Source organism: Papaver somniferum, chromosome 7 (assembly GCF_003573695.1).
Source record: "Papaver somniferum cultivar HN1 chromosome 7, ASM357369v1, whole genome shotgun sequence".
Lineage (NCBI taxonomy): Eukaryota > Viridiplantae > Streptophyta > Magnoliopsida > Ranunculales > Papaveraceae > Papaver > Papaver somniferum.
In genome coordinates this window covers 36076041-36089825 of record NC_039364.1, presented here as the reverse complement: position 1 = coordinate 36089825, position 13785 = coordinate 36076041, and positions in this window count along the sequence as shown.

Sequence of the window (13785 nt, the reverse complement as noted above, 5' to 3'; positions counted from 1 at the left end):
TTAGTTTAAAGTATTTTATTGTTCTAAGAATTATTTTTGTTTCAAGTTGATCATTTGAAAATTGCCCAAGCAATGATATTTATTATCTAAATCCATTGGGAAAGTTTCCAATTTGTCAAAGAGAGTTTTTAGAACTATCTGAAATTCTGGACACGAGGTAGGTGTTAGACTATTGCTCGGTTGAACCCACACGTTTTGCAATCTCAAGCTTGTTGTCACTAATAGGTGATAAAAAATATATCTTGATTTCTAGTCTACTAAGTCAAGTTTCGGATAGGTTAGAATCGTAGTTGAGTATCATAGATCACCCTTGAAGACTGAAGATTGACGAAGACATTTGGAGAACTTCTGTATCAGGTATATGAAGACCGAGCCATTCTATTTTACTCACTATACCATCGTTCTATCTATTGAGACTATGTCGTATATGACTTATAGTAGAATTACAAAGAAGATGTTTCGAATCAAGCTTGTCTTGTGAAAAATCTCGAAATATGATTTAGCGATTAGATGTTCAAAGGTCCTTAACAATATTATTTCTATAAATTAATTTGTGGATCAATTGAAAATTTACCATACAGATGATTAATTATATCACCTGGGAATGTTTCAAACATCATAAGAGAGAAATATGAACTTACTGATATTTCTACTCATGGTAGGTTGGTGAACCAGTTCGCAAACCATAGATATCTGAGATACATAAATGCAGGAAGGTTGCCAAACCAGTTCGCAAACCGCAAGTTTAGTTGGGAACAGTTCACGAACCTGGTTGGCGAATCATGGTGAACTGAAATTTATAAGTTGGATAAGTTGGCTAGCAATTGGAGAACCCGGTTCACGAACCGTGGTCAACTGAGTTAGGTAGTCTAGTAGGGTTGGCAAACCCATTTCACGAGCCATAGCACCCTAACGCGTGAAATAGCCCTACCGTTGTACCAACTGTCCCGACAATGTTTAGCAGATGCTTGAAGACTTATTATTTTAATATGTTTAGCATTGCTAGAACTCACTTAAACACTTCTAAGACTTCATTTATCACTTTAAACACATATGTGTTTGTATCATGATTAATTTATTAGGTGTTTAAATGAACATCAAATAGCTTTCAGTTCTATGGCTAAATTGCCAAACCAAACATGCATCTCTGCCAACTGGGAATCACTCACACTTTATGTCCTAGTTGATTCTAGAGTCGTCCTCTATTGACCCAGATTTCCTCTGTGGAACGTTATTAGGTCTATGACTAAAATTTTTCGCTTTGGGGATTAATGAAGTCAAGTCCGACTATTTTTACCTTGATAGTTCGTGTATCCTGATCTTGCTTTTATGTTATCGATCTTTTCATAATCTCTTTTACGCAAGATAGATAGTAATAGCAAAGTTCTATTCGTCTCAGACTTTGTGATTTCTCAAGATAGATATTTAAATATTGATCTTAGTTGATCTTTTGAAGATTGTTCTTGAGAGGTAGTTAAGAATCTAGGCTTCTCCCCGGGAGTCGTAAGTTCCAGATTTGTGAGGTTTTCTAGCTTTGTCTATTGTAAACATATTTCCGCACCTTGATCTTTGATCTAAATGGAAATCGAATAGGTTTATTTGTTAGAGGAAGATTGGTATCAAAAGTCTTCACTTCGGCTGAAGCAACTCTTAGGTTGTAAAGGAAGTTAGCTAAGGGAATCAAGTGCGTAAAACCTTGCGAGGTTCAAGAGATGTAAGGAGCGCGACTGTAAAGGAATATCTTGGAGGTTGGATTCAGTCTCAACCACATTCCAGTTCGAAATCTGATAGTAGGCTAGTGTCTGTAGCGGCTTAATACAGTGTGGTGCACAATTTGGACGAGGTATGGGAGTTTTTCTGATATTGTGATTTCCTCATTAACAAAATTTCTGGTGTCTTGTATTTTTCCTTTTCCGCATTATATTGTTTATCTTTATAATTGGATACACAGGTTTGTGCGTATTCAATCTAAGTAGATGCGTCCACTTAATTATAATCGATTACAAGCCTAATTTCTTGTAGAATTTGTATCTTGAAAGATAGATAACAAGTTTAATCACTTGGCAGAATTTCGATTTAATTATTTTTATATGACTATATTGATCTTGTATATTGATTTTTGAGATCGTCCAAGTACTCTGCTTAACAATCAGGTTCACATAACTTGTGTCTATATACATACTGATTGAGTAGAGGTTGAGATATTAACTTTATATACTTATTGTCAAGGATCATTAAGTTGGTCTGCTTGCCATAATATTAAGTTTTATCTATACATGATGCAGTACCGCATACACTTATTTCCTAGTTTATCTTTTTATTTCCTAAGTTAGTTATCTGAGTTTCATTTCTAGTAAAACTCTTTTATTTACTAAGTTAGTCGGCTATCTGATGCCTATATAAGAGCTTCTCTAATGGAATGTGTGTGAATATAAATTTCTAAATCCACATAGGCTACACATTAATTTTCTCTAAAACCCTTCTGCAACCCTAACTTCTTAAATGAATGTGAAAATTTTGGGAAGACATTGTCAAGGTGAATGTCTAAATTAGACATTCACCTTGACAATGTCTTCCTATCCTAGTCATTTTTATGTTAGTAAAATAAGTTATAAAATAAAAATAGAATGACTGATAATCAATTATTAAATGACACTTAAGAAACAAAAAATTAACATTGATTAGGGCTAGAGATGAAATTTTTTAGTTCCCAATATTTAGGAATTTATATCTATATAAGGAAATTTTTACCAAGAGAAAATCAAGATAATGTTGACACATATGAAATAAGCACATCAACCATTGGAGAATCTTTAATGGCTGGCCTTGTTTTAAGTTAACACATAATTATTTTTATTGAAACCTAAATATTATCTTACCTAAAAAAAAGTCGTTTTACAATTCTATTTATTTCAATCTCTGTTTTCACTCTCTTCGCATCTTTACCAATCCCTGAATTGTTTCCCAATCGTTCTACATTAGTTGGTATCATTCGACAATAATTTAGATTTTTATCTTTTCTTAGATCCCGTTTCGCTTCAGCAGCCCTGGTTCTTTTTTTTTTCTTTTACAAAACCCTACTTTACAACGATTGATTCCTTAGAAACTAGGTTCACTAAATTATCGTCTGATGTTGACACCATGAAGAGTGATAGAATATGCCTTCACAGTTGGCACAAATCATAGAATTTCTTGGAATCCATACTGCAGAATTCCCAGAAAAGATGTTAGAGTCATCTTCTAAACCACAAGGAGAATCAACCAAGAAACATGGTTTTGTTTACATTGATGATATTCCAGAAAATATCTTAGAAATTTTAAAAAAGAAGAAAAACATGAAGCTTATATTCATAATCCAAGAAAAAACGTTTCTGTGTGATGTGTTGCAGAAAATGGTAACAAAGATTCGATTCTCGGACTTGTTGAAATTGGTTTTAAGACATAATAAAAGAAAATACTAGAAATAAAGAAAATATATATATACGATTGTCACAATATCGAGAGGTACTGGGACTCAGGATTTCACCAATTTTCATAATCATGTGGTTCAAAAATCAATTCTACATAATCATAGCTCATATGAGAAAGGTTCATTGACTCTGATTATTTCCCAAGGTAGATTCGGAAAGTAATGACTGTAAATCTAAAGCATGGGACATAAATAAACTTAAGCTAAGCATGACCCATCAATTGAAATCACAACCATTCAAGAGAAATCATAAATCAATTCAATTTTAGTGCAAAAAGTCATATAAAGAATTAATAGAATTACCACAGTGATGAAAAAGGGCTTCCTCCATTGTCCCAGTGTTGGGGTTTATCTCTTCATGGTGAATACACGCTCAAAATAATAAATCATGGCTCAAAAGGTGTTTTGATTGAAGAGAAATAATAATACAGTGAATCTGCAACACTTAAAGGTCGTTACAGAAGTCACTGTTACAAAAAATTGTTGAAAAATATGAACTTTGGTCGCTGAAAGTCTTATGCAACCAATATTGAATGCTACTGTTCTTGCTATACACTCCGCGACTGACTTAGAAGGGTGTTTGTTCTTCGTCTTCTTCTTCACAGCTACAACAACAAAATTCTGCAACTTCTTCGTTTATGCTCTGTGACTTATCCCAATCCTCCATATCGACCCCCCAATTTTCGACACCTTTTCTCTGAATCCTAACCCCTCTTATATACACCACAGGGCCGATTATAACTCTCAAAATCTCCGAAATCTTTTCTTCTTCATCACGGAAAATCAATCCGCGGGATTTCTTTCTACCATTTTATTTACGCGTCTCTGAGTTGTCAACGCTTCCCAAATCCTTTGTAAGATGGAAACAAATATACAATGAGATATTTCTTCATAACTTCCGAGAATAAACAAAACATTTCCCGGAATATCTCTCCTCCTCTGTTTTATCGGGGATTGATATATACTCCTATTTTCTCAATTGTAGCATAATTACCGGCCCTGTTTCGATCTGCTATCAGGCCCAACCAAGTCTTGGTCCATGAAAAACTACAAGTGAGTCTCTGCCAAATCTGTTCGAGGAGAAGAAACCGATAATATCTTCACTTCCTCTGTTTATAGGGAATCGATGATTCAGCCCAATGTTCTCGATTCCAAAGCTATTACCAATCCTGTCTAGTCCTAACAGGATAATCCCAAACGAAAGCCGCGATTGAGTCTCTCCCAAAACCCCCCAAAATCCGAACCCTAATTTGCCATGTTAAGAACATATTTTCCCGTCAGTTTTCATATTCAAATGGGGAAGATGAAGGTCGCCCGTTAACCAATGATGGGGTGCGAATAACAACTTGGGCCCCCCTTAATAATTTGGTTACCCCATATCCATAGTTGGGGTCCCTTTAGCGTTTGTCCTCCGAGTTTTTTTAGTAAACTTTTAGGGTGCCAATAACAGTTTTCTGGGGTGCTTCCAACGTACTTCTGGGGTAGCTTTAACACGTCTTCTGGGTGCTTTTAGTAAATTTCTCCCGCGATCGCAAATACCATTTTTTGAGCCGATTTCTCCGTAAAGGCTTATTTCTCCAAAACACCTACAAAGACATAAAAACCCATAATAAATACAAAATCGAGCACTAACAGTACATACAATTGAGATCATATTAGACACATAAATGTGTCTATCAAGTACCCCTAAAATTATTATTTGCTAGTCCTCAAGCAAATATAAAATAAAATCCTAACTCACTGTCGCAGGCATCGCGATTGCACTTAGTTCAACAAGCCTTTAAACCCCTAGGTGTCTCTAGTGGTTGAGCTATAGTCTCGGGAGGGTTTACTAGAGATGTAACCACAAAACCTTTAGTTCAAACCCTAGCTATCTACGCAGAACCTTGGAATAGCATTAAAAAACCTCCTTGGTTGGCATACTCTCATTGACTACAGGAGGAAATACCCTGATGCGAAATTCCAATTGATGTACACGAGTTTGCACTCACATACTAAAATTCATATATAAGTTACAGAGCTCTACTCAGATAGTCGCACTATGGACATCAATATCCAGGATCAACAAATCACATGAATATATTAAGAAGATGGATATAGAGAAAATACGTGGATGGTTTTGATGTTGGCTAAGGTGAACGGTGTTTCCCATATCTGTCTGAAGGCCACTTCCGAGATGAACCTATCCTAATGGACCGAGATACTGGTCTGACTAATATCAACACAATTGGCATATATAAGGGAACCAGTGGTCGATAATCCTAATTCTAGATCAATTCAGCTGGCATATACAAGGGAACCAATGGTTGATTTTATTGAATTTATTCCGGTTGGTCTGATGGTCTGGTCTAAATTTCTTTTCTTTTCTTTTTTTTTTCTCTTTTATTTTTTAATTTTTTATTTTTTTTTTAATTTTTTCAACTTTCATCATTTTTTTTTACTTTCTTTTTGGTATCTCAGTCACTCTATTTCACTATAGCAGTGGTAACAACTCGATGCGTGTGCCCCACCAAATCACTTAGAGAAATATATTTTAAAATAAATAAATAAAATAAAAACAAAAGGTGAAAAGGACTCAACGAGATATGGCGAAACTACCATGTTATTTATAACACGTGAGCTATGTGCTTTTATAAATAGAATATATGTAGATGCTTCCATCCACTCAGATTGGTTCCTAAACTCCTACAACCAAGACGCTTCCATCCACTTAGATTAGTTAGTGCCATCCTTAGTAAGCATAAATTTCTAGGCTCTGGAGTTTAAAATAGTGCAACTAAAAAGTTTCTCCCATACCCCCAAACTTAAATCTAACATTGTCCTCAATGTTCTAAATATGAAATTAAAAGCACGAACAAGGAGAAACTGTTACCATTTAAAGCAAAAGAAATAAGGAAGGATATTACCATGTTGCATGAGCATGGGTTACCTCCCAAGAAGTCCTAAGTTTAACGTCTTCATCCAGACATACGAAAGAATTAATCACCTCATATCATATAGCAATAGCCGGAATAACTGTGGGTCGTCTGCATCAAAAAATGTTATCACAGAAAAAAGGAAACCGCAACAAACCAAGAAAGTGAATACACATAGCAGATCCTTGCCTAGTTTCCTATTTAAGACAACTACATCTAGTTGTGGTTCAGGTTCTATAAACGGGTCTGGATAAATTTCTTTGGGCTTGTGTTCTTCATAGGTCAGATCCAAACGATAAGGTTCTATAGGCTGGAAAACTCAACAAAAAACTTAAAAGCACGTAATAATAACCTGAATAATTGAGGATCCTCTAAGTCAATCATATTTTACTCACACAATTGACCATGATAAAAGTGATGGTCATTATTAAACAAACATATCATATCTAATCTCCTAAAGTACGTAGGCTTAGTCTCAAAACTTAATAGTTGTCACATTTGAATGGGTTTCAAATAACTGAACTTCCTTATGGACATCACTAGGTTCAGGAAAACGTGTATGAAGATATTCTTGTAAAATGGTTGAGGCACGTATGTCAAGTCCCAAGTGAGGGATCTTTCTAAGAGTCAACGGTAAAGCACATGGATAATGATAATCACCCCAAAACTTAGAGTTTTTAGTGTCTTTAGGTAGACTAGTCACAATCTCCCTAATTTTTAGGTCATCAGATTCCTGAAAATGGTAAATTGATTCTTCTAAGTTATAATAGGGAGATTGCATCCTCATTCATATTTTAAATCTCTACTAGTTCATCTTCTTCGTATAAGACCCTTGTTTCTAAATCCTTGGACTCTAAAACAATATTCTCTAAAGAAACTCGTTCCTCTAAACCATTATTGGCTTCGTAATCATAAGGAAATACTGCATCGTCTAAAATGGGGGTATCTCTAGTCAAATCCTCGTCCTTTTGAATAGGTGAATAATCATTTAAACCATTTGGATTTGAACTAGAAATAATATTATTTTCGTGAAGGTCAATATTTGAAGTAACAACTTCCTGATTACTATGCCTACATATTTCAGATTCTTCATCAATACTATCCTCGTCATAATCATCATTATAATAACATGAAAATGGTTGAACCTCATATAAACAAGTAGTGTTACCAATTCTAACCTCGTCATCTTGATTATGTGAATAATTATCTTCATTTTCAAGGGTACTATTGGAAATATTATATTGGAAATTAAGATTATTTCGATTAGTTCCTTTCTGTTCCTCTAACAAAAGCTTCTGAGTCGACTCACATGACTTCCTTATGGTATCGTGTATAGAAGGTTCACTCATGGGTGCAGTTTGTTTACTCATTTATAACACAAACCTATTTGTATTCTCAGTTAATTGTTTGAGAGACTCTTCTAGAGGAAGAATATGAACAAAAGGATCATAAAAAGGACTACTTTTCAATAGTTTGATTGTATCCTCCAAAGACGAGGAACTAGCATAATAATATTTCTTATTTTCTTGCTCGTATGACCGATGCGTGTGTGGATAGTAATTAGGCTCACCATGGTATGAGCCATAACCTTCAAAAGGCTGATGTTCCCAACCACTATTCACACTATGGTCAAAGTAGTAATGTCCATTTCGAAACTCAGACGAATGTTCATTGTATTGGTTGTTGTAATACCAGCTCGACATTATTTTGCGCACGTGCAAATGCAAGGTTGACTAAAATGGGTAATCTCAGGTTACCACAGTAAAATATATCTATAGTCAAAGACTGGTCAAAGCTACAAGGCTGAGGTTTGTGGACTTTCAGCTGGTAACTCCCATAAGGCCCAAGGCACGGGTTCAGCTTACTAATCCACGAGTTTTTCTAAACTCGGTAGGATGACGATGCATTTGATGAGTAAAAGTATACGTATTTGGTAGCTCGTATCCAACTACAAGAAACTGAAAAACAACTAGTTTCTAGATTCATTGAAGGCTTGAACAAATTTATTCAACAAGGGATGACTCAATCTGTTTTTACGATGGTTAAAGCTATTCAACAGGCTATTAAAGTTGAACATCGTATTCTTCGTTCTTCCAAAGCTACTCCAGTTCGTTACAATCGTTTTCAAGGTAATTACAAATCTTTCATTCCTTCTTATTTTTACTATCAAGATAATACAGTACCGATGCAGTCGATTCCTTTTCATGAAGATGATGTTTCTCCCTATAATTCTCGTCAACAACACCGCACAACCAACTTTACTTATTCACAATAACCTCTTCCATCAAATAATTCACTTGTTCTTCAAACACCTATAGAAACTTCTCAGCTACGACAACCTTATACTTCTCATCAGTCGACAATGGGTTAATAATAGGTTTCCTAATCAGACTCAATAATCTTTTCCACCTCAACCTAAACCACAAAATATCTATTCAAAGTTTTGAGGTGATAAATGCAATACGTGCAACCAAGTTGGCCATACTTCTGGAGATTGTGGTATATTTAATGGTTTTATTGGAGATAATCATAACTATGAAGATTATCAAGACAATGAAGAATGGGATGATGATAAATTAGATACATGTGAGCATAATGAAATATATGATTCATATGGTGAACCTTTTGTGGGTATAATTCGTCCAATTTTACTTACTCAACCTTGTCATTCACAAAGACATAATACTTTCAAAGCTACGTGTACAATTGAAGGTAAGGTATGTGATATGATTATTGATAGTAGGAGTACCTGTTACTCCATATCCATATCCATACACAGTTGGTTGGGTTAACGTTTCTTCTACACAAGAGATTTCTCATCAATGTGTTGTGAACTTCTTTTTTCCTGGTTATGAAGATTCAGTTTTATGTGATGTTATTGATATGTCTACTACTCATCTTCTTCTGGGAAGACCTTGGCGACATGACACTCAGGCAGTACACAAGTGTTTCACAAATACATATACTTTTACTCATCAACATAAATGAAAAATATTATGTCCTTCCAAGTCTTCTACGATTATTAAGGAATTCATTGTGATGGAAAAACTAGTGCTTTGGTACATACTATTGATCGTTCCTTAAGTAAAACTCATACTTTGAGTTCTCATAAAGAAGCTAAACCAATGATTGATATTCCAGCTAAAGTTCAACCACTATTATCTCGGTTTCATACTTTGTTTCCTGAGCAGTTACCATTTAATTTACATCCATTAAGGGACCTTCAACACTATATTGATTTCATACCTGGTGCATCTCTTCCTAATCAAGCACATTATCGGTTAAGCCCAAGTGAACATGAAATTTTGCAAGGCCAAGTTAATGATTTATTAGCTAAAGGATTGATTAGGCCTAGCAACAATCCTGTGCTTGCACTTCATTTTTGGTACCCAAGAAAGACAATGGTTGGAGAATGTGTATACACTGTCGAGCATTGAATCAAATCATTATTCCTTATAGATTTCTTATTCCTCATATTGATGATATGATTTGTTTGTTGGCTGGTTGTATGGTCTTTTCAAAGCTGTATTTAAGAAGCGGTTATCATCAAATACGTATCCGAGAAGGAGATGAATGGAAAACAACCTTTAAAACATGTGAAGGTTTGTATGAGTGGCTTGTTATACCATTTGGATTATCTAATTATCCCAACACATTCATGCGACTTACGAATCAGGTTTTACAACCCATATCATTGGTCAATTTATTGTTATTTCGATGACATTTTGATTTTCAGTTGCAGTGAAAAGGAACATCTCATTCATCTCTCAAAAGTATTTAAGGTATTACATTGTAGATGGTGGATTTTCGACAAAGGCTAAAATCGTAAACCCATAATTATACATATTCCTGATCCAACAATCAGATGAGTATTGAGGCTCACGTCTCTTATCGTAAGCGTGAAAGCTCATGCCACAAAGATCTCTGACTGAGAATATTGTCTCTCAGAGTATATGTAGATGTGTAGTCTCTCAGCTGAGGCAACGACATATATTATGAATACTGAGCAATTTCAGTAATTATTTATATATAGAATCGAAAGATTGGACGGATCCTAGACAACTTGCCTGCTAGTATAGAGTAATAACGTCTTCAGGATGTAAAATTTTTTTTCCCTGACTATACAAAAGAAGTAGGACGCTTCAACAAGCTCATATCACTCAATTCATGAATAATTAATGCTCCTAGACGATCGTACTAGTATAGAGCCATCGATTAATTATTTCTAAATCATTAGATTCATTAACTGAATCCCTGAAAAATATTCTATATTTTTCATAATATTTCATTACTTCAATTCATGATTTTTCCCAGCAGAATTCCATGAGTTAGTAATAAATATTCAACACACGGGCATCTGAGCCACTATCGAGTAAGCCCCGACCAAAATGGTGCAAGTGTACTTAGCAATAATGCACTGACGAGCATCTGAATGCATGAACGAGCATTCCAAAACACGAAGGAACGATGAACCTATGCAAAATAAGAAGAAAATGATAAATAATAAAATATTAGTCAAGGCGCTAGGGGACTGGGCCCACTGGCTGGCCAGTCACGTCGTGGCCAGTCCCACGCCCAATTCTATGTTTTATCATATTTTTATTATTTTCCTCGATCTCATGAAATTCCCTTGATTTGAACAAATATCCTTCATTTTAAGGAAACTCCTCAGTTTCATGGTGTTTCCTTCGCATCAAGGAAATAATATAAAATTAGGAAAGGTGTCGTAGGACCGTGTCTACTAGCCGGCCGGCTATGCCCTAGTCATGGCCGGTCCCACACCTCATGATTCCTCATTATTTTATTATTATTTCCCTAATGTCATGAAAACTCCTTAATTTCATGATTTTTCCTTAAAGCCATGAAAAATAATATAAAATTAGGAAAACTCTTGGGACCGGGCCCTAGACGGTCCCACACGCCCCTTATTCTATTATTATTATTTTTTATGTTTCCTTCATCCCATGAAATTCCTTGATTTCATGATGTTTCGTTCAAATTATGAAAATTCCTTCAAATCATGAAATAATACATAAAATTAGGGAAAACTCAAGGGACCGGGCCCCAGCCGGCCGACCATGCCCAAGCAGGTCCACACACCCTTATTTTATTAGTATTAATATTATTTGTTTCCTTCATCTCATGGTAACTCCTTGGTTTCAACAAAACTCTTTAGTTTCAACAAACTCCTTGATTTTATGATATTTCCATAAAATCATGAAAAAATATAATAAATTAGGAAGACGCTATGGGACGGGCTCATTGGCCGGCCGGCCATGCCTTGGCCATAGCCGGTCCCATACTTCATGATTCCTTCATTTTATTATTATTTTTCTACAATCTCATGAAGTTTCCTCAGTTTCAGTAAAAAATCCCTGATTTCTTCGTATTTTCCCAAATGATTGCTCAAACGCACATCAGAAAATATCAAAACCCTTAGGACTGAGATATGAACACTTTAGTGACGCGAGCATACTACCTTGACCGAACAAGGTCGGCTCTTTGGCTTGCAAGAGGCCGGTCCCACATATTTTCATCATTTGACCTAATTTGTTCATATTAGTTTCAAATTCTTCCAAACAATTTTGAACTTCATAAAATGATCGTCAGTCGATCCCATGACCATCCAGGGTCGGTTTAATGACCCCTTGGTCGGTTCCTCAGCTCTTCATAATTAATTAGGTTTTATCACCTGACGCTCGTACGAGCATTATTTTAATAAATGATTAAACCAGCATTTAATCATCTTCTCAGCAACTGGTCTTCAAGAGACTTTGGTATTTTGCTCACTTGAGCATTTGGGCGCTACATGTTCGACCCATGATCCCATGTAGCCAGTCCCTCCTTCACTCCGTGGTTAATTTTCAATAAACCATCAATTGATCAAAGTCCAAGGTTCATAATTCTAGATTCAAACGCTAATAATTTTATGATGATCTCATGGTCAACATTTTATTAATTATACTTGGTTCAGTATTTAAATTAATATTTCATTTGGTCATGCTACCAATAATCCATCAAACGAGCAACATTCGCTCAGATGAGCAATATTTGCTCAAACCAAGGAATATTGGTTCAACTATCAATATTCAACAATTCATCGAATGAGCAATATTTGCTCACGTTAACTATCAACGTTTATTCATACATTATACCTTTGTCTCAGCAGACATGTTCAATTCATGAGTCTCAGAACATTTTCAAATCATGTTCGACTCAACAATACAAGGACTCATCGTCCCATGAATTCAGCAACTGACTAACTAAATACACGTCTGCCTTGCAGACTCCACAATCACGAGACATCAATCGTGTCACATGGGGAATATTAACTGGGGTTTTGGTATGGTGGTCTACGGAACGTGTGTTCATACACACGATGAGAATGTGAGCAAGTCGTGCAATCAGTTGAAGGAGTTAACAAAGTAGTGGATGGAAAATCGACCAATTCTCCGCACGTTGAGCAACTGGTTTTAACACGATTACCACTTCTCCACTCTATGATTCCATCAACTGTCACACTTCATGGGATCATGGTGTTTACAATTCTAGCAATATAAATAAGTCTCTGAATCATGATTGAAAAGGGGAATCTCACGTCGAACAGACAACAAGAGATTAACAACTTAACATCTGAGCAATTACTCTCAACAGAGAAAATTCAATCATTCAGAACTTATCTTATTTCATAACATACAAAACACGTACAATATTTGATCACCATTGATCTCACACATTTCTCAGCTTCCCTCCTACAGATCGACCCATCCTCTCTTGTGACCGAATTTACTCTGGAACGACCATTGTCTTGGTTTAGGCCGGAGTACTACAAATTGATCTATAAAATTAAAAGCACTCCCTTCTTGCAGTGCATCTGTGTGAGGTTTGAAAGTTCGCTCGGTTCAAGGAGTTTCCTCTGCACGGTCGTCTCCTCAATTCCATAAAAACCAGTAACTCGTTTTTCCCATCTACAGATTGGCGACCATAGTAGGAGATCATTCTCTCGGTTGCAATCTCAATTCTCACAAAGATGGTCGGTCTTAGGCCTGGTTCAGTTACCAATCCGGGTTCAACACCCGATTCCAATATTGCAAGCTCTAGTAGTAATGCCAATACCACTCCTACGGCACAACCTGCCACCACTCCTCCTCCAAATTCCCCGGTGATCACCCCTGCAAGTGACGACACTGGAGCCATCAACAATCCATTCTTTGGCCGGTATCCTGAAGAAATTAGAGAAAATCCACCTAACATTGGTGATCTCATGAAGGTGCAAGAGACTCTGGCAAAAAATCAAGCTGACATGGCTGCTACCCAGAAAGAACTATTCAACTATCTTAAGACTCTTACAGACAAGATGTCAGAGAAAACTCAGGAGAAGGGAAAAACTAAAGAAACGTA